Raw genomic sequence first — 19,462 nt, 5'->3', positions numbered from 1 at the left:
TTAAAACCCTAGCTCCTGGAGTCATGAGACTGCTTGAGAATCTGCTACCATTGCTGATGTGTAGTGCTTATATCAGTGTAGCTTATGCACTTTTATACTGATATACCTGCGATTACACTAACGAGGGCTTTTAGTGGTATAAATATGTCTGCAAAAAAATCGCATCCCTAACTGACGTACCTGTAGCAAGTAAAACTTTTAAGTATAGACCATGAAAACATAAAAGTAGGTTTCTAGCTCTCCTCATTGCGGAAAAAGCTTGAAAATGGGACAGAAGTGACCCTACCAGCTGAAAACCAGACAGCAAACAAAAAGAACCAACCTTCGTTTTATTTTATTTTTTAAATCTCACGCTCTTTAAAAGCCAATCTAATGATTTTGGTGGGGACTGAGTCAAGATTTTTGAATGCTTAGGGCTGGCAATAGTGCATCTATGCTGGTCTCCAAACTATAAAGAGCAGCTTCAACATGCAGCACACACCGTGCCAGTATCTGAACTCAATAAATAAGGCTGTTCAGGGGTAAAAATAGGCATGCATCTTTCAATTCCAAAGAAATGCATTGGACAGAGCTTCTTGGAAGTATGGGTTGACAGAGATTTTGCTTAAAAAAAAAAATCACATAGGGACTGTCTCTCCTTTATAGGCACATTAGGTATTCATGATTTACTGCAAAATTATTTAGCGTCAACTCCTTAGAATGCTACGGCAATGGCTTTCATTTTTAATTGGTGTTCTCTCCTCTTCTCTACCCCTCTTAAAACACCTCCTCAATATTTATTGCAAAGGAAGCCAGCATCAGTCTAGACACTCTATGGTAGTCATAGCAGCATGCACAGTAAAGCAGACTCTCAAAACCAGGAGAGTTTTAGGCCTTGGCTACACTTGAAAGTTGAAAGAGCTTGAAAGAGCGCATTAAATCAGCACCGGGCGCCTTAACTCCTGAGGTGTCCACACTGGCAAGGCACTTAGAGTGCCCGGACCCCGCGGCTGGAGCACTCCTGGTAATCCACCTCCATGAGAAGCATAAAGCTTTCTGCACCCCAACTGGAGCGCTGGGGTGTCAGTGTGGATGATGTGTTGCATTACTGTGCTGTGATTGGCCTCCAGAAACATCCCATAATCCCCTGAAGTCAAGTGGCCACTCTGGTCATTGTTTTCCAACTCAGCTGTAGGCATGCGGATATCCCCTTTCAAAGCTCCATTTCTGACAGCCGGCATGCTTATCTGCTCTGGGACACAAAGTAAACCATTACTGTGGAATGCTCCTGCTGCAGAGGCAGGCGTGTGTGTGTGCATGCGTGTGTGAGAGAGAGACAGAGAGAGAGAGGTGGGAGGGTGGGGGCTGAGGTTCCCCCTGCTGCTGTCTGAACTTACAAGATAGCATGCTGACACACTCTGCCCCCCCATGCTTTGCAAACCCTTTCCAAAGCACACTGCAGCCACTTGCATGCTCGGTAGGGTGACCAGACAGCAAGTGTGAAAAATCGGGACGGGGGTAGGGGGTAATAGGAGCCTATATAAGAAAAAGCCCAAAATATCTGGACTGTCCTATAAAATCGGGGCATCTGGTCACCCTAATACTGGGATAGCTACCACAAGGCACTGCTCTCTGTGGCGTTGCAAGAGCTGCTAATGTGGACATGCTCCACAGTCACAACGAGCACAGTGTGAACACACAGCAGCGTTTTCCCCGCTGCTGTCTCCGAGGGCTGGTTTAACTCCCGGCGCGCTACATCTGCAAGTGTAGATGTAGCCTTCGTGCCAGTTCTTCCCCCATGCTATGCCTTTTCTAGATGGCTATCACTTTTAGGCTCACAGTTACGTGCAAGAGCCGTCAGTGTAGAAAGTGGTAGGGGCTAGATGCAGCACAGGTGGTGTTTTGTGATGCTGCACTGTGCTTTCCTTGAGTACCACTGCTGACTGAGTGTAGAACTTGCTAATGCCGCAGTTAGGGGACACACTTTGAACTGGCTGACATGCCATCAGCCACCATCTGGAGAGCAAGCCATTTAAGTGCAACCGTGATAGATGGCAAGCTGGCCTGCAAGGAACGGGTATTGCAAGTCATAGATTGCCTAGTCAGCGTGATGCAAAGAGCTGTGGCCTCAGATTGAACTGTGATGCTGTTACACTGCTAGCATTTCATTTTCATGCAAGGAATAATTTGCACTTCTTAGAAAGCTGTCGGGCTATTGAACACACATGCAAAATAGCTAGATCTGGATCAGTTGTAAAACTTCTGCATGACGAATAATTTTAGAAATACTCTCCCACGTCTGTTACTTCTACTCTAGAGCAGGGGAGAACTATGCTATGGCAACCAGATTATGCTAGCGTGACTGAAGAGTTTAAAATGGCAAGGCCTTTGAGTCTCTTACCCCAGACTTGGCTTCAGAGCCAACCCTGATAGTGAGGTGAGGTGCTAAGCAGTCTGGAAGGTGATATTCTTCCAGAGAGATGCTAAAGTGGGGTGCTTTCTATCGGTCTTTGGCAGTTGTACAGAATAAAATGATAATAATACTTACACTTAGATAACACCTCTCATCTGAGCCTCTCTACAGGCAAAGAACTTTACAAAGGTGCGGCCTTAATCTCACAATCTTTACTTGCTGGCGAAGACCCATAGATGTCAACAGAACAGTTTATATAAGGGCAGCAGGATATGGCCCGTAGATATTATATTACTTTTATGAATAAGTCATTTTGAGTATGAGTGACTTAGACAGAGAGTCTGAGCTGGAAATCGAACGCAGATCTCCTGACTCTTTCTCCTTTGCTTGATCAGCCTTATGGCCTCCCAGAAGTTCAGGGTACACTAGTGATATTAGCCGGGGGAGCGGAAGAATAAAGAACAGAGCTGGCTTCTGGGACTTTCACAATCTGAGCTCAAGCGGGTTCCAAATTTGAAGGACAATCCCAAATATAACACATGACTGCCGTTTTCCGAGCACCTTCATAGCCAGATTTTCACAAGAGCTCTGCTCCTGTTTAGGCACCTCAGTGAAGTGACCAGATTTTCAATAGTGCTCAGTAGCTCCCATCGTTCTCAGTCAGAGATGCCGGGTACTGAGCCTTTACAGGGCCTCTCTAACGTGCAACAGTTACCTCAAGTTATTGCCCTTGAGCTAGCCTTGCTGGAGGGAGAGCCACCATGCTGCTGAATGGCACCTGACACACAGAGCAGCCTGAGAGCAGCACAGAGTGGCTGGATTAGCTCACGTTTCAGAGTAGCAGCCGTGTTAGTCTGTATCCGCAAAAAGAAAAGGAGGACTTGTGGCACCTTAGAGACTAACCAATTTATTTGAGCATAAGCTTTCATGAGCTACAGCTCACTTCATCGGATGCATGTGATTAGCTCTGTGACTGGATTAGCAAATGCTCGAGTTTTACAGCACCACTTCACTAGAGTTAGAGATCGTTGTGTGTGGACAGGTTCAGGTTTGGGGCAAAACTTGCCTTACAGTTTGAATTTTCACTACAGTGAAGACAAGCCCTTTAAAATCTTGCCCTGGTTAGGTTTATTCATAGAAAGATGGAGAAGAGACTGAAAGAGTGAGATGGTCTGGTAATTCAGAGTATGATGTTAGTGCCCAATGGAGATCAGAACCCCACTGTGCTAGGTGCTATACAAACATACAAGAAACAGCCTCTATCCTCAAGCGTTTACAGTCTAAACAAAGGAGGGAGAAACAGAAACATGGAAAGGTGAAGTGACCCACCCAAGGTCACTGACAGAACTAGGATTAGAACCCATGTCACCAGTCCAGCCTCTCAGTGACTGGACCACACAGCCTTTCACAGTACAGCTCTTGTCTAGGGGTGGGAAGTGGGTCATGGGGAAATAGATGCTTACAGGGGAAAACTGCATCCAAGTTGCCCCTGTATATGGGGAAAGGGGGGTGGTAAAGGGCTTGTACTGGTTATTTAAAGGTAATACTACAATTTTTAAATTAACTGTAAAGAAATGGGAGCAATTCCAATCTAGCAAATACACATTGATTTGGTACTTTATCACACCAATTCTAGGAGCCTTTATCCAGTTTATACATGTTTTTACCCTGGCAAGTGTTCATTTTAAAATCCTTAGAAGTTTTGCCTGAATGAAGAATGAATAAAGCCTCAAGCCACGATCTGAGAAAACACTGAAGCATGTACTTAGCTCCATCCCTTTTCAAAAAAGCATTTAAGCATGTGCTTAATGTTAAGATCATGCTTAAATCCCAGCAAAGTCAATGGGATTTAAGCTCATGCCTGAAGTTAAGGGCACGTGCATGCACCCTCCTTGAACAAGGGTGCTTTCTGAATCCAGGCCTGATTAAGGGCTTTCAAGATGTGGCCAGTTTCTGCCTTCTAGTTTGCCATTTAAGGGCTCCATCCTACAAACCCTTACTTCCATATGTAGTCTCTCCTCTTCTGAGTCATCCTGTTCAGGCCAATGAGATAACATTCATGAGTAAAGACAACTCACACTACCAGTAAGACTCATCAAGATCTCATCCTACTGCAACTTTGGCTTTGATAAAACCAGAAAAGTATTTGGAGAAAAATGTTCCCCCCATTTGTGAAGAGTTTCTCACTGTGTCTTGGGATCCTTCTTTATCTCAGTGTTTCTCAGTATTGCTCCTTCTCACCATTCCTTATTTCCTGTTCCCTTTTAGACTTCATATATATTATATATCCCCCCTCCCGCACTGGCCTTGTCTTAACCCCTCCCACAGTTAACTCTCAGACATTTAGGAAACTTAGAACCAAGATATGCCTTCAAAGATGTAAAGCTGAAATAACGTCATTGAACTCAGCAGACACTCTCCAGATTTACACTGATGAAACTGAAATTAGAATCTGGCCCACAATTTAAAACTTCCAGTTTGCAGACATATACAACGGAATTCATTTTTATAACAGTAAAATAATTTTACTGTTCTATAGACTCTACCATCAAATGATTTTAAGGCTGGTGGCGTGGTGGGAAAAAGAGACTAACATTGCTATAGTAATGTATCACTCAAATCTGGGTCTTCTACATGATCAAAGTCAAAGGGTTCATTTTTTAAAAGGTTTCAGCATTGCATAAATCTACTTCTGCTGGTATTCAAAGGGAGTGGAGTTAAGCCAATGGGGAGCCCCAGCCAAAAAGTTCTGATACATCTGTGTTTTACTGGTGCCATCCTAACATCTTGGGTCAAGCAAAGGTAATAACATCTGAAGACAGGATAGCATCAATACCATATCCATTTAAATCTACGGATGGAATTTAAGGAGACAGGATGTAGTTACCTAAATTGAACTTTGGCCCAAATCCTGCTAGCTAACTGCCTTACTCTTATGGAAATTTCCATGTGATCTTTAACTTTTTTATTGAAGTGCATATATATAAAAATAAGAGGTCAAGACTGCAGCTTGATGTCTCAGCCAAAGGATGCACATTCTAATACTAAAATGCTCCCAGCCCCCAGTATTATGCCATGGCATTGATTCAGTACTGACTCAGAGGGAAGTGTGCCTCACACTTTGAGTCACTTAAGCACTTGGGGTTTTCTCAGAGGTCTCCCTTTCAAGCATTGGACTGGTCTGAACCTACTTAGCTTGCAGGATCCCAACAAGATCACAGCCCCAGGAGGTATTATTTAAAAGACAAAGTAAAAAAGTTCCTGAACAGAGTTCTCCAGAGCAGAGTTTCTGCTTTGGCATCTAAACCAACTGTATTAGCATCCCATCGTTCTTCCTTCCACCTTCCTTTATTTCTCAGACTTCCTTCCTGTTGCATTTTGTGTGTCATTTTAGCTGTCAGATGGTGGTTAGCCTCCTTTTGGGGCATCTACTTCCCTATTTCCATCTTGTGGGTTTGCCTTTTCAGCCGTGTTGCAAGTGCTTTCCTACACATCCCTCATAATAAACAGATGCTTCCACAAGAAATGGGATGCAAGCACTTTGGACCAAAATAAGGACTTGATCTGCATATACCTAGGTTCTTTGCACTCGTACACAAGTCTGTTGGGGGGGAGTCTTCCATGCACAAGGAGTACAGTATAAGTAAGTTCAAAAAAGAACTGGATTAGTTCATGGAGGTTATATCCATCGATAGGTACTAGATAGTCAGGCAGGCAACCCTAAATGTCTGACTGCCAGAAGACAGGGGTTGATCAATCCATAATTACCCTGTTCTGTACATTCCCCCTGAAACTCTGGTATGGGCCACTGTTGGCAACAGAGAACTGGGCAAGCTGGACCATGGTCTGACCCAGTAAGGCAGCAATTGTGTTCTTATGATCAGGCCTACAGTCCATTTTTCAAACGTATGCATCTTAATAATTTATCCATGTCCTGCATTTAGATCTTCAATTATGCTCCCTTTCAAGGTACTAATCTGAACATCAACAAATAAATTAGGACGGCTTATTTGTAAACTGGATCCATAGTCTCCAATTACTTTGTATCTTGTTGGGTTAAATCTACATTATAAACAAACATGCCCATTCCTGAGAGTGGGGAATTTTAATGTTATATTTTGTTGCTCATACGTTTTGCAAACTTCCTGGCAAGTTTGGTCTTTGTTTTGTTTCTGCAAATACAAGGCAAATGTTTAAACATTTTCACTTAAAATGGCTTGAGCCAAAGTCCTCGATTCCAATCTGTGACTCCAATCTGTGGGGAAGTTTGGATCTGGATCAGAACTTTGTGTCACAGGGCTCATCTCTAACTTCAGATTCAATATACAGTAGACTGACACTTTATTTTCAGCCTCTAACTATTCACATTGATGCTTATTTCATCTTAGTTGAGCTGGGAAGCCCTCCCCATAACTGGTTTGTTAGTCTCTGTAGAATGAAAGTGAATTCTCAGCATGACACATGGTGGGGTGGGGTTAGGAGGAATTAGCCCACAGTGTCTCCCACTGCTGCTGGTGGAAGTAACGCACCAAAACCTTGATGCATCACATTGAGAATTCACCCCAGGAAGTTACTAAGGCGGCAGCTTTTAAACTTGCAGTTCCTGGTGTAACTCTGTGCAACCGACTTCATAGAACAGCATCTGTCTGACAAATTGAGCAACTGTACCGCCCCCAAGTTTCCTGTTTTGAAACCCTGAGATGCTGGAAAATGTTAACACCAACACTTTAAAATGCTACTTGTTGCATTTATTTTTTCTCTTCAAGACCTCTGAGATACAAAAACTCCATTCAGAAAGCAAAACTTGGGAAATGGCCATGGCGGGAGGGAGGGAAATGTCTCTTTCTCCCAGAACTCTCTGGGCGAGATTGTAATCTCAGTGTGTTTAGCAAAATCTGCTCCTCTCTAGGTTTTAGGTTGAGCCTAGGGCCAGGTGTCAGGAGACCTCTCTCCTTCACTCTTCCAGGACTCACTGTGCAATTCTGGACAAGTCACTACCTCTCTGAGTTAGTCTCTAAGGTGCCACGAGTACTCCTTTTCTTTTTACCTCTCTGAGTCTTACCCCCCCTCCCATCTGTAAAATGGAGATAACTACATCGGGCAATAGAACTGGGGCATGCTGCATCATAGTTTTTATTTGTGTTGCAGTAGTGTCTCGTGACCCCAATCAGGGGTACTAGGCACTATACACACTATACATTACAGTACACACTATACACTATAAAGCACCCCAAACGAAAAGATGATCTCAGACCCAAAGAGCCTACAGTCCACATATAAGATGGGAAGCTGCAGATGAACGCAGAGACAGAGAGACAAGACAGCAAAATAACAGAGACACAATTATGGTTTGCACATTAAGTAGCAGCTGCCACGGCCAGCGAACCCACCCGTCTCCTCGCTCTGAGAAGATTCATAATAGATCCATGATCTGTCAGAAAGCTACCTATGATGGGATCCTGCTCTAACAATAAAAGGCCCTTGCTATAAGGGGCAGAGATGGTGCAAATCTCTGTTCCGTTCCTGGTCATTTCTGTATGAGGAACACAGGAGTAAGAGAGAAAGCAACACATTTGTCTTCAACCCCTGTGAAGGAACTTATTTATTTCCAATCAATATGACAACCACTTCCTTTTCTGGCTATCACTGTCACTCCAGATGGTACATTTGAGCACATTTAATCCTCTAACTTGGCTCCTTGCAAAGACATTGTCTTCCTGGTTAGCTAAAACTGTATTAGTATTTGTGGGGGAAAAACTTGATCTCTCACACTGTTGAGAAAAAAAATTGAATAACGAAAGCTTGCTCGAGTCTCAGCTGTGGTGCAAAATATTAGACCGGGTTTAAAGCCACTATTACATCAAATGCAGTATGTGTAGTATGATGAGTTCTATTTCTACTGACTACCCCCCTGCCCACAGGGGAATAACACTGGAGTGATTCCATTTATTACAACCTGTACATCTGAAGGCATTTGCACCATCAAATAGAACAGCTCGATGAGTTTACTAAAATTCAGATTCCTGTAAATGAGTTAACAGAGATAGGGCGTTACCTAATTTCTCTTCGAGTATACATTTAATGTCACCCACCAATGTTAAACTACTCGTATATCTAGCATTCCTTTTCTCAATGCCTGCCTGATCCCAAATTCTGAACCTTTGGCCATTCAGCCGCCACTAGCCTAAGTATTGCCAACGTGCGTGTTTTTTTCATATGTCTTGATATGTGGGGTGTTTCTTAAAGCCCAACACCTGGAGTCATGTTATTTCCAGAGAATTTCAACTTTCATTAAAAAAAACAGTAGTAGTTACTGCTGGCCTCATGGTTGCAGAGAAAAGCTTGGGAAAAAATGTCAACTCAAAAGACTAAAAACCCAGAAAACAAAAAGAATCCAAAACTTATTTAATAAAAAAACAAAACACTTGAGGTGGGAAATACTGTAGTCTAAAGGCTCCTTGTTGTAATTCACGTGGTGTTAGCATTACAGTGCACTTCCAGGCCCCAACCTAGCTCAGAAGCCTTATGCGCTTGGTGCTGTACATTCTAGATAGACTGGGAGAAAGGAAGTGTTGTTTCCTCCATTTTAGAGGCATTAAGAGGAACAGAGGTACATGGAGGTTTTGATGGAGATATGCCATTGTACAACAGTTGAGAAATTGGCTCTAAATAACTTGTCCAAGGTCACACAAGGAGTGTGGGGTAGAGCTGGGAACTGAATCCAGATCTTTTAAGGTCCAGGCCCCAACTTATTCAGAGGCCCACGCTGTCATTTTGCTTTAAACAAGAGATATTTTTTTTGAATGAATGCGTCTCTCTTTATAAACATAAAATGGCTGCTAGATTCCTCTAATTTTGCAGATTGCTTTTTTTTTAAAGCTGTACTTCCCTCTTTGGGGTTTGATTTAACAAGCTGGCAAAGCAAAGAATTAAGGGGATGTCTTGGTGCACATGTGTTAAAGAAGAAAAACATCCTGCAGCACATATGAGTCTTCTGCCTTCAAGAGGTTACGTAACTAAAATATTAATAAATAACAATAATAAAAAAATAGAGCACACACACACACACACAGAGTCCCCAAATCTTCTCCACTTGAAACAAAAATAGTCACATGGCAGGATTGCATTTTGGGCAGCTGGATCACCCCCTCACGAAAACATCATTAATTATGACAACTGTAAATTCACAATGTGAACAGCGTGCTTACCAATCCTGTTTCTGGTTGGGTTTCCCACTTCCCTCTCTTTTCTATTAATTGCCTTTGGTATTAATGAGTACTGAGATATGGCAGCCACTGCTCAGGGAAAAGGCAGGAAGAAACCCTCAATCTTACTGTGTTGTCATGTACGTTCTAGAAATATTTATTTGACCTAGGGGATAAAATCTTCCAGACTATCTGTAGACTGTGCAGCCACTCTGCAATAATGTTCATTTGAAGGTTCTTGTATTTCAGAGGGGGTGGGGAGATCTTTGCAGAGCTGTGACCTGTTTATGGTATTTGCTGACCTAAATTAGGGAGATTTTCCCAAATGGTGTGTGTATTTTTAATGGGTCTCATGATTTAGCAGCAGAAAATACACCCCAGCCTTGTGACTGCTGTAGCGGCAACTAGAGTTATTTGGCCAAATGCTAGGGAGGAGTGTGGGTCCCACATTTTGTGTTAAAAGTAGCAGCAGAATAAGCTAGGATAATATTTAAGGGACTGACACAAAGCCCACTGAAAGGAGTGAAATTTACGTGTCTGACCAAAACAGTATGGTACAGCATGGGAGTTACTTGCCTGCAATAACACCTATGAAGTTTAGTTCTTAAAATGTATGCAGAAGAGGAAAATCTAGTAGGAACTTGTTCCTCTCCTCCCCCCGGCACCCAATAGGAATGGAATCCTTAGGGATTTCTGTGTGCACTCAGCTTATTTACAGTGGTTAGGTCATCGGAACAGGCATCAGAAACAATATCATGTGATTTAGGTGACCAATCACACAGAGCGAATTCTGAATATTGAATACTCAGAGGATCAACCTCTTCAAACTGTTTGCAAAAACCCATCATGCCCGAATATGTCTGGGGAAAAACTAGAGGAGGTGGTTGATAAACTATTCAGGAATTTTAGCATTTTCCCCCATCAAATAATCAAGGAATTAGACTGCTTGAAAGAATCAGGGACAGATATTTCACTTGCAACTATTTATTGAATGCAGTAATTAGACAAATGTGTCCATTTTCCCACCTTTGCTAGTAAAAATTATTTGGTGAATAATTCTGAAAAATGAATATTCATAAAAAAAATAGAAAAAAGGCCCAAACCTGGCAAATTAATTGTTTGCAAAGGATACACAATGACTCTCCTTTACTCACTGGTCATCACCAGGGTTTGAAACCAGGGACTTCTGCCCCAAAGCTAAGACCTCTGCCACTTAAAGTAAAGGAATACTGCTATTATCTGTAAGCAGTAGTAGGTGGTTATGGCTGTAGGTGGAGAAACCACTCAGGAGGACACAGCATACAGTTTACAAGCACATTCCAATCTGTTCTACTGCTGAGTTTAATCTTGAAAAGGTCTGTATCCTGTTATAAGTCCCCTGAGCCAGCAGCATTGTATATTCTATTCTTTGACCATAAACCACAGCAAGCTGGAAAGTTAAACTTTAAATATAGATATATCTTTAAAAGCAAAAATAAATATATTTTATAATCACAACAAAAACACTCCACTTTATAGCGCTCTTCTTTTAAACAGTCCCATTTGGCATAAATTATGACTCCATAATTCTTACCTTGCCATGTCGGGCAGCTTCAAACCAAATCTAATGTTGGAAAGAGCCAGATTTTTCCATCATGTTTAATGCAGTTTCCAACAAATCCTTACTTACGCAGCTAAATATTTTATGGACCAGAGATTTAGGGGCTACTTAAAATGATGAATTCTTCCCCCTGAGGAGCTTTGTTCACAGATAAGAAGTTTGTACAGGCATGAGGCACCATCATAAAATAGGAGATTTAGTTTTTCCCCCGTACTGTCTCTAATGCTTATGCTCATTCACAAATCCCACAATGCTTGCGTGGGCTGATGGCTTCATTTTAGCTGGCTCAGAAGTAGAGAATATTGGTAGCATATTTGTGCTTGTGTCCACAGGCACATACGATGGACCAAGTTCTTTTTGACAAACATGCAGCACGCAGTATCACCAAGGGCAAAATTTGACCCTCTGCTCATATTACAATTTTAGAAGAAGAGTGGATAGATATGGGGAAATTCACGTAGCTCTATATAGCATCCAGTGGGGACAGTTTAATTATATCCTAAACATCAATTTTGGATAAGCAATAAACTCTCTGGAACTGTAGGTTCAAATCCCACTGGGGTTTACTCAGCCCTTCCTCTTTCTGAGCTCTGTGTATTTTAATGGGTGGGGGGGTGGTGTTTAGGAGGAGATGTTAAGACAGGAAGTCTCCACTGCTCTGCAGTACTTGAAGGGCTAGAGTGAAGTGGAGGACACAGGGGTGTTTATTTAAATAAGTGAACTGAGAAATGATAATGAAGTCAATAGGTTTGAGCATGTGTTTAAGTCCTTTGCTGGAGCAGGGCCGGCACCTTGCAGGACTGACCCCTAAATAGACAAGACAGACAAAAGGGGGGAGATAGGGATGATTATTGTCCCCATGTCACAGATGGGGAACTGAGACACCAACATCACAAAAGGGCATCTGTGACAGAGCAAGAAACTGAGCACAGATCTGCACCCCTGTTTAGTGCCTTAACCACAACACCCTCCTTCTTCTGGATTTGAACATCCCGTCCCCACCCCCAGTTCTGGATAGTGTCCTTTTGTGGCTCAGGAAATACAGTCGCTTTTATTGTTCTGTAAAATGCACAGCAGGCAGAATTTGTTCTCCACAGAGAAAGACACATTGCTGTTCCAAAAATAGTAGTTTCTCCTTTTTCCTTTTCCACTGTGACATTTCATTCTGAAGATGAAAAGGCCATTTCCACCAGTACCTGTTAGCTCCTAATTCATTACCCCACAAGCTGCCACACCATTGATAGCAAAGGCGTGCTCTCTTTTAAATGGGGCTCCAGTAAGAAAGCAGAGCAATTAGCGAGAGGAGAAAAGATTTCTATGTGCTGTTACTGAGACTGAAGTTTCTCTTTAAGGTTAATGCATCATTCCCTGAAAGTCATTTCCCTTGAAGTAAATGGGTTTTGGCCATTATGCTTTATGTTTATTGACATGTATCTCTAAGCTGAATTGACATTCCCCCCTGTTACTGTTTTTTCTCCACCATGAAAATTACAGGAAGCCAAAATCCTTTTACAGTAATGAGTTAAGTTGTGTAGTACACAGGGCTATATGCTTTTCCATTGAACAGCTGTGGGCTGAAATGGGTATTGTGTGCTGTTTACTTATTAACTGCTAAGGTGTTATTCAGCTGTCCCTGTGCAGCAATATACCATTTATGCTGTGGCCTTGCAAGATCTTACAACTCAGGGTGGAGAGTTTGGCTGCGAGACTTCCTAGGAACATTTAGGTGCTGTTTTACTGGTGATTTAGAACCCCCCATTTAAACAGAAGCTTACTGGTGATTTAGAAGTGGGTGCTCTTCCTTCTGACTTGATACCAAATCGCTGCCTTAGCAAGGTTTTAATGGGCACACAGATGACTGGAGAGTCCAAAGATTTGTGATGGCTGAAGATCTTACGGCACTTTCAGGAGAGATGATAGAGGTTAACAAATTCCAGCTTGCCCACTCTCAGTCCCCTCTGTAATTTCATTTGGATGCAGTATCCTCACCACCTCCTGCTCCGAACCGTTGTACTGTGTCCTTATTAAACACGTGCCTCGATCTCACCTCAGAGGTGGCTGCATGTGGTGGTGGATGAAGTGACTCCTTGTGTTAAGTCTGTTAAAAGCCACAAGGCTCAAAGGATTAGTAATGCTCTGTGAAGCCATTTCACCTGTAGGTCTCCATGCTGAGTCCAGCTCCAGTGAGTCACGACCTGAAATTATCATCTGATGGCTGCTTGGTGACCTGTCAGAACTGAGGTGGGCTCAGTCTAGGTCCTAACCTGAAGTAGCCATTTCACAAAACCACCCAACTGAAACCAGCTTCCATATCAGACAACAAATTTCAACCCCATGTGCCTATAGTTAAGCACCTAATGAGGTGGCTTGACTATGGATTTTCAGTAATTTTCAGAGGGGATGAATACGGTCCACCGGCTCCCACAGCAGGTGGTCTGCGGATGTAAAGATCAGCTCATTTATTTAGGTGACTGCATATAAATGCACGTACCTAGCTGTCAGCACCCAGCTTTGAAGGTGTCGGCCTGAGTGCTAACGGTGCTGCGGAGACTAAGCATCTTGAGGAATATCCCTTCCCGGCCTGAGTTGATGGCTAACGAACAGGGCATTTGCGGGGAATTCTTTACTGTCCCTGTTTTGTGGTGACAGGGAAGGCATCAGTCTGAAGCACAGTTACCTTTCCCTTCAACTAAATAGCATGGAAAGAAACCGTTTCTCTGCCTCAAATGCCATGACAAAAATTTACCTTACACAGTGTTTCCTTCCTTGCGCTGAAAATTAAACTGGGCTGTGGGGGTGGAAGTGGGGGCAGGGGGATGCTCCCTGACAGAACCGGAAGGGTGGGAGGGGGAAAGAAAAGGCATTTACCTTCTGAAGTTGCTCGTGAACATGGGTGCGTTTAGCCCAGACTAACATTTTTCTGGTTTCAGAGTAACAGCCGTGTTAGTCTGTATTCGCAAAAAGAAAAGGAGTACTTGTGGCACCTTAGAGACTAACCAATTTATTTGAGCATAAGCTTTCGTGAGCTACAGCTCACTTCATCGGATGCATAAAAGTGGAAAATGCAGCGAGGATGTTTTTATACACACAGACCATGAAAAAATGGGTGTTTATCACTTCAAAAGGTTTTCTCTCCCCCCACCCCACTCTCCTGCTGGCAAAGCCAGCAGGAGAGGGGTGGGGAGAGGTATTTTTTCATGCTTTGTGTGTATAAAAGATCTTCTACACTTTCCACAGTATGCATCCGATGAAGTGAGCTGTAGCTCACGAAAGCTCATGCTCAAATAAATTGGTTAGTCTCTAAGGTGCCACAAGTACTCCTTAACATTTTTTTAACGTCCTTCTGGATCCCTTGAGTACAAAAGGCAGCGGAGAGAGAGCTGCTGTCTATTCTAACAGAGCTTTATTGTACCACTCGTTCCAAGAAAACATTCATAGGTTCACGAAGAGAATGGAAGAGGGGTGGGTGGCAGCACGCTATGTCCCGCTAAACAATGCATGATGCCTCGAATGATCTGCTCTGGGGTCTGGAGAGAGTAAATCAGGGGCGTGAGCCAGCCTGTCAGCCCGCACTATGCAATGGAGAAATGGCTCGTTTCAAAGCAAGTGGGGCTTTGCAGGAAGTAAATTTTTAATGTAAATGGAGATTTGCTGCTGTGGATGCAACAGAACTTAAATGCATTAGATGCACCAAGTCTATGGTGTGGAGAGTTACATTTCTACAGCATTTTAAAGGGTGTAAACCAGTGGTTCTTAACCTTTTCACACAACTGTACCCCTTTCAGGAGTCCGATTTGTCTAGCGTACCTCAAGTTTCACCTCACTTAAAAACTACTTGCTTACAAAATCAAACATAAAAATACAGAAGTGTCACAGCACGCTGTTACTGAACAATGGCTGACTTTCTCATTTCTACCATAGAATTATAAATCAATTGGAATATAAATATTGTACTTACATTTCAGTGTATAGTATACAGAGCAGCATAAACAAGTCATTGTCTATTTGAAATTTTAGTTTGTACTGACTTCGCTAGAGCTTTTGATGTAGCCTGTTGTAAAACTAGGCCAATATCTAGATGAGTTGATGTACCCCTGAAGACCTCTGTGTCCCCCAAGAGGTACTTGTACACCTGGTTGAGAGCCACTAATGTAAACAAGCAAGAAGGGAGGGGAGGGGAGTTGTTTGGTTGGTCTGAGAAAGTTTGACTGGAAGCAAGTGGAAGAAACAGAGCTTAGGAAACTCTAGGGCCAGAAATGTAGCTGGTATAAACAGGCAAAGCTTCGCTAAAGTTAATAGGACTATAACAGTTTACACCAGCTGAGGATTGGCACTCCCAGGCTCTGCATCCCCAGGGCTTAGAGAACTGTGGAATAGTCTTCCACAGCTTCACTGTATGAGTCATTTAGAGCTATGCTAGACAAAATGCATCTAGGTAGAACACACCAGGGACACTATGACGCTATGCAACGTTATGTCCTAATAGGAGTCATGTCCCAGTGTTCCACTGATTGCAATGGAATGCTGGCAGATAAGGGCAGCACAAACATTGAGTAGGAAGTGTTTTCATAATCACACATTTGCAACACTGCCCTTTCTGCACCAGTATTTTTTGCCTTCCTCTTAATTTCTCAAAATGAAAGCAAGTATTGGTGGGGAGAAACAACTGAATAGAGGGAATGTAGCCAACTCAGTGGTTTGAGTCTCTCTCATTCATGCATGTCCATGCTATTCCTGCATGGATATCAGAGTGCTTTCAAAAACATTAACTAAGGGTAGATAGGGAAATGAAGGCATAGCAAATCTTCACAGGGAGCCGTTGGCAGAACTAAGAGTATAATGCTGGAGAGCACAGACTCCATTTCCCGGTTCTAAACACTAGACTAATTCCCTCCCAGAGCCGTGAACCCAGAAGTGCTGACTCCAGGCCCTTTGCACTCATTTGAAACCAGTATGTTCTCCAACCCCAACTGTACGTTCCCTCAGAAGATAATAATGCAGGATATTCTTATTGATTCTATCAGCTCAGCCTACATGCACTGTCAGCGGTCAGTTTAAAGATGTCAGGAAGTCTTCACTTTACAATAAGCCATACCATAATATTTAACAAGTTTGAGGGTATCAGCTAGCAGCTGAATAGAGCTTTTCCTGTCATGAGGCAAATTTTTACTGCATAGAGTTCTGAGACAGATTATACTCTCCATAGAAGAATATGAAGGCAGCTGCTTAGACCAGTTTAACAGCTGGCAAATAAAACCAGCCACTTCCTAAGCTGGTCCCAGCCCCATGTTCCTGGACCTGTTGTGAGGACAGCAAGCAGAATTGCTACCTTTACAGAAGCTGTCCATGTAGCTGAATGCTTCTGCTGCTTGATCCTGGGAAAGATGCCACTGTATGTATATGATTTATTATTCAAGGCTTCAAAGCCCTGAATTTCAATGTTGTAGACTCTCTGGTGCAACCACTGTGGTTCACCTCTCAGTGGGATCCGCTCAGTCCCCTTTCTCCTGATGGGACAGTGACACAGGGTCCCCCTTGATATGACATTTTGGAGGCATCCTTCGAAACTGAGGCAGTCTCTGCTGCACACGGCGTGTTTTGTCCCAGTGCCCTGCGTCAAACCTTCTCCTTCCCCATGATGTTGTACAGCAGGCAGTGTGCTGGGCAACACATACCTGACTGGATCAGACTAACGGCCTATCTAGGTCTAGTATCCTGTCTCCAGCAGTGGGTGGCACCAGTTGCTTCAGAGAAAGACACCCCTGCAGTAGAAGTTATGAGATAACCTGCTCCCCAGAGAAGGTTCCTCCTGACCCACAATTATGAGAGGTCAGCTTATGCCCTGAAACATGAGGTTTCTATCCTTTCCAAAGTTCTTCATGTTTTAATATACACAATTATATCCGTATAAACATCTACTCCTGTTCTGAATCCTAATGAGTTCTTGACCTCATTGACATACTGTAGCAATGAGTTCCGTAGACTAATTGCCCACTCAGGTATAATTGCTTTTCAGTGCAATATATCGATATTTGGGGAAACATTTTTTGGATAAACAGGTGCTATCCAAAATTAAATTGCAGTGTATTGATTTCCTCCTGTATTTTCCTGACTGCTCACCAACAGAACACTTTTGTGCATTTTTATTTAATCTTTGTTAGAACAACAGGGAATATTTATGCACTTAAAAGGGAAAAATCAGGACGGGAACGTGATCAGTTTAGCAGGAGCTGCACACATTTAAGGAGAGTAATCACTTTAGATAAGCTATTACCAGCAGGAGAGTGGGGTTGGGGGAGAGAAAACCTAGATTTGTGCTGGAAATGGCCCACCTTGATTATCATACACATTGTAAGGAGAAAAGGAGTACTTGTGGCACCTTAGAGACTAACCAATTTATTTGAGCATGAGCTTTCGTGAGCTACAGCTCGCTCACGAAAGCTCATGCTCAAATAAATTGGTTAGTCTCTAAGGTGCCACAAGTACTCCTTTTCTTTTTGCGAATACAGACTAACACGGCTGTTCCTCTGAAAATTGTAAGGAGAGTGATCACTTTAGATAAGCTATTACCAGCAGGAGAGTGGGGTGGGGGGAGAGAAAACCTTTTGAAGTGATAAACACCCATTTTTTCATGGTCTGTGTGTATAAAAACATCCTCGCTGCATTTTCCACTTTTATGCATCCGATGAAGTGAGCTGTAGCTCACGAAAGCTTATGGTCAAATAAATTGGTTAGTCTCTAAGGTGCCACAAGTCCTCCTGTTCTTTTTGCAAATACAGACTAATGAGGCTGCTAATCTGAAACACATTTAGTAGTTTTTCTGTAGGTTATTCCAGGCTGAAAATATTTGCTTTGTGCCCCCTGGTGGTGGTTGTTTTTCTCTGCTCTTCTTAAAGCTGAGTGAGATGCCCCATATTTTCATATCCATCCCCTTTGATTTTCATGCTGATCAAAAGGCCAATAAGTAGGTCATTTTAAAATCCTGTTAGCAACGGATCTGAAACAAAGGGGTTTATCTATCATGAAGCACACCAGGTGAAAGAGAAAGAAAACAGACACTGCACGCTGTCTTGTGTAAATTGATCAGGCAACATTTAATTTTATTGAGTCTGAAATAAGGTGCATTTGGAATAGATCCAGATTCCATGTATGTTCACATTTAGATAAGTCCTGCTTACAAATGGTGCTGATATGACATGTGAAGTGCCATAGGGGCAGCTAAGAGGTTGAGCAGGGAGCAGGAAGACATTTTTGTAAGCAGTGGGAAACCATATTCTCTGTGTTTGTAAATAAAACACTGCAGCCCTTTGACAATGAAAACCCGAAGAGAGAATATACCTCCTAAGCCGGGTATTCTTGCAATGAGGCAATGTGTGAATGCTATGTTGTCAACCCCTCACCTTCCAAAATCATGAGTCAGATCCCAGAAAGTCACAAGATTGGCTAAAAACAATTATAAGTTTTTTTCTAAAAAAAGAAGTTTGGAGTACTTTTTGTTTGACTCCTAGTTTTTAAGCCTTTGGAGTGTGCTCAGGTCACTTTTTCAAACTTTTCTGTGCAACCATGAGCACTAGAAACATAAAAAGAAAAGGAGCACTTGTGGCACCTTAGAGACTAACTAATTTATTTAACACGGCTGCTACTTTGAAACTAGAAACATACTTTTCTTAAAATGAAAGCTGAGAGTCTCACATTATCACATGTCTCCAGAAGCCGGGGCATCACGTATGACATTAAATATCATGAGGCTGACAATAAAATTGGAAGATCTGGCATTCAACGCTGTGACTGGGTTTAGGTGATCTCAGCACGGCACGTCTCTGCCCCTGCTCTAACCTTGCTGCCTTGCAGAGAAAGCAACTCCACCGCCCTCTGCCCCATTGACTGTTCTTGGTGCCACAGTTGACATTAACTTTGCCGCTCAGGTTAGCTAAGGCCAGAGTCTGACTCAAGCCCTCATTTAAGCCGAACAATGGTGCCACTGCTCAGAGGAGCTGAGTTCTCTCTTCTCCCATAGGAATCCAGCTCACCTGAGGACAGGAAGTAGTGGGTAGGAAGGAGCAAAACTTCAGCCTGGCAGCGGTGGCTGGACCTGCAACAGCTGAGCAGACTGTCCATGTTTGGATGGCCCTTGCCACTACCACCTTGAACAGGGGCATGGTGCAGTGGGTGGGGCATCAGTTCAGGGGGCGTGTCTATGGGCCTGGATTGCCTTAATCTACCTGCACTTGACTCCACAAATAGTTTCATTGAGTTAAATTGGAG

The 19,462-nt window shown here is 42.9% G+C and overlaps 1 protein-coding gene across 1 annotated transcript in view; it reads left to right on the top strand.

Moving 5' to 3' along the window:
* Positions 1–19,462, top strand: part of UBASH3B (ubiquitin associated and SH3 domain containing B) — a 104,069-nt gene that overhangs the window by 44,839 nt on the left and 39,768 nt on the right. The window lies entirely within an intron of this gene.

This window comes from Lepidochelys kempii, chromosome 22, assembly GCF_965140285.1.
Source record: "Lepidochelys kempii isolate rLepKem1 chromosome 22, rLepKem1.hap1, whole genome shotgun sequence".
Taxonomy (NCBI): domain Eukaryota; kingdom Metazoa; phylum Chordata; order Testudines; family Cheloniidae; genus Lepidochelys; species Lepidochelys kempii.
Note: the sequence above shows the minus strand (reverse complement) of the source record. Positions and strands in the feature narration are given on the sequence as shown.